The sequence below is a fragment of the Cervus canadensis genome, chromosome X (genome assembly GCF_019320065.1).
Source record: "Cervus canadensis isolate Bull #8, Minnesota chromosome X, ASM1932006v1, whole genome shotgun sequence".
Classification (NCBI taxonomy): Eukaryota; Metazoa; Chordata; class Mammalia; order Artiodactyla; family Cervidae; genus Cervus; species Cervus canadensis.
The window spans coordinates 17,243,197-17,246,673 of NC_057419.1; positions in this window are offsets into that span (position 1 = coordinate 17,243,197).

The window sequence follows — 3,477 nt, forward strand, 5'->3', positions numbered from 1 at the left end:
ATCCATAGAAAATGTGCTCGGATTATCAGATTTCTGGTCTGGGCTACAAGGAACAAGTGCAAGACCCCAGCAAGGGTTCATTGTGGGGACTTCTTTCAGAATCAGTCTCCAGTTCAGCTGTGACTTAGAGATCGGGGAAATGGCTATTCCTGCCATGTGCCTCATATGGAATTGCAGCTACAAGCAAGGAGAATGCAGGTAAGACATAAAATAGCAGCCTGCCAGGGGGCCCTGGATTTCAAAGCTGGCTGAAAGCCAACCCTGCCTTTAAAACACAGGTCACTTCCTCCTATCTCTTTATGAAGCACAGGGAAGGGCCAGTGGTTTTCCTTTGGTTTGTACTGAGCATTTCAATCCAGAAACCTGGGTTATGTCCACCCCTGATGCTTTGGTCTTTCATGGGACACTCTGTCTTTGCACTGTAGCTGAGTTCCCTTCATATATGAATCCCCTCATATATGAATGCCCTGCTGAGTTCACAGGAGGGCATCAGTGAATGCCAGAGTATAGCTAATCTAATGGCATGTCCTTGCCTTAGCAGACAAAATTAAAAATGCAACAATGTACACAGCTCAAAGTTATTTAACAAGCCCATCACTTTCATTAGCTGACAATGATTTCTCTTAATCATCCTACATTTCCCACTCGCCTGGCAACACCATTTGGGGTAGCCTCTTGGAAAATATAATACTGCTTTGGGCTAGAATTTTCCTCTCTCCTCCTGACTGATTCTTATAAATGTGTCATAGAATCTCTGAGTAAAAAGGAACTTTATAAGTCAATCAGCCTAGACCTCCAGGTTCAGGAATCCCTTATGTCCTGTCCGTGGCTGTCAACCATTCAGGTACAACTGAATACATCTCAGGACAGGGAACTCACTACTATTACTTCTCAACAAATGTAACTGTTACAGTGTTTTTCATTCCAAGTTACTGTGTGCCTCTCAACCTCCATCAGCTGTCCCTGAGGGGGGCTCCTTTCATTCCAAGCTGAATCCAGCTCCTTCAACCGTTTTTCATTATGAAAGTTTGAAAAAATTTCTCAGCATCCTGGTTGTCTTATGGGTGACATTCTCAAATTTTGCAAAGTTCTTCTCTGAGGAGTGGGCACTGAGTAAGATGAAAATATCTAGCTGCTTGGAACTCTCTTCTCTTGAGTGGAAAACGATCTAAGTAATAGGTATTATTTGTTTGTTTTTATTGAGGTAAAATACACATGACATCAAATTAACCATTTTAAAGTGGAGAACTCAATGGCATTTAGTACATTGACAACATGTTGTAAATATCATCACTCTCTAGTACTAAAACACCTTCTCTAGCCCAAAGGAAAAGTGCACTCATTATGCAGTCACTCCTCATCCCCCTAGGTAACCATTTGCCTACTTTCTGTCTCTATGGATCTATCTATTCCGGGCACTTCATTATAAATGGAATCATACAATAGGTGGTTTTTGTATCTTGGCTTCTTTCACTAAGCATGAGGCTATAGCACATACCGGTATTTCATTCCTTTTTTAAATAGCTGATTAATCTTTCATTGGATGAATAGGATGTCCATTGCAGGAATGGAATATCCAAAAATATCCATCATCTGGATGGACCACAATTTGTTAATCCATTCATCCATCCGTCACTGCAGTTGCTTCCACCTTTTGGCTATGGTGAATCACCTTGCTATCCACATCAGTGTACAGGAACCTGTTCTAGACCTTGCTTTAAATTCTTTTGGGTATATAGACTGATGAAGTTGCTGGGTCATGTGGGAATTCTATGTTTAACTTCTGAGGAACTGTGACAGTGTCTTCCACAGTGGCCGTTATCATTTGGCATTCCCAAAAACAGCATCTGAGGGTTCCCATTTCTCTGCCTCCTTGCCAATATTTATTTTCCATTAAAAAAGATTTTTTAATTTAATTCTAAAACATTATAATTGTCCTAAAGGAGTGAAGTGGTATCCTATGGAATCTATTTTTTAAAGAGTTCCTTGCCGTGGCCTCTGCAGCCCCATTCCCCGTGCTCCAGCCTGGCTGCACTCACAGGGTCTCCCCCACTATATGTACAGTCTTTGCACAGGCAGTTCCTGCTGCCTCTTTGCTTGGCTACAGCCCACTCATCATTCGCCTCAAACCCTGAGTATCACTTCCTCAAGGAAGCCCTCCAATCTCCCCTTCCGGTCAAATGCCCCAGCTGACAGTCTCATGGTCTATCCACCTCCCCTTCCTAGGACCTACCACTGTGGCCATTTAATTCAGATGATGTGAATATATTTTTCTCCTCTGCTGGGCTATGACTACAGTGGGAGTAAATTAAATGTGCTGATTAATTAATGAAAAACTTTTTGAGGAGCCCTGTGAGAATTTGAACTTGTGGCTACCTCATTCTGAACATCTTTTGAACATCAAGTTTTCAAATTCATGTCCCATCTCCTCCTTCCCAGGACTCTAGTCCAACAATAGGTCTTCCATTTCTCCTGCATCATTGGTATCTCCCTTTGACCCGGATCATTCCCACTGGTTCACACATGTGTTCTACCACGGCATTACTTCCTTGCTCCCCTTCTTAGCAAAACGTCTTGGGAGATCCATCCCTCCTGTCTGTGCTTTGTCACTTCTGCCTGTCTGAAGCCTGCTCTGATAAGCTCTGTGTGCCCATCATCCTTGCCATGTGGCCACATGGGACTCTTGCAGTGGATTCCTCCATTCTTCTAGAAACATGCTCTTATCTCAGCATCCCTGAAGCCAGACATTTCTGGTCTTTTTTCTCCTTCACTAGATGCAACTTTTTGGTCTCCTTTAGAGTTGTCTTGTCATGACTATGTTCATTTCTTATTGTCAGTTTCACCCTGTAGACTGGATGCTCCAGGTGGCCAGGAACTTTGCTTATCTTGATCACCACTTAACCTCCATGCACAGAATGTATCAGATACTCAACTGTTTATTAAATGAATATCTTCTCCATTGGAACTCATATCATTTTGATCCTGAGGTTCTTTAAAATTCTTGTTTGTATAAAAAAATATTAGGTCATCTTATACGTATCGTTCTGAGTTTTGATTCTTCTATGTAACATATTAGCTACCCCAACAGTCTCTCAATTTTCATCCATCCTGAGGATAAAAATATTGATTCTGACATTCTTTCTTCCTTCAAGTTGACCTTGACTCATTGATCACCATTCTCTGGGTGTGATTGTTTTCAGCCAGCAGGGTGATCCTCAGTTGTGTTGACACCCAGCACACATTGCTCAATGTTGCTGTCCACAAGGAAATGAGTTTTGTTGTGGAAAAAGGCCATCATCTGTTTTGCACACACAAAGTTCAAGGTTGATTCAGCTGTTCAGCTGGGGCAGACACCTGTTAATAGGGTGAGTTCCAAACTGCAATCAAGGCCCATTTAAATCCCAGAAAGAGAAGCAGATGTAGCAATTATGCAACCCCTGCATATTTCTTGGCCCAGAAGCTGCCTCATGGGGAAGG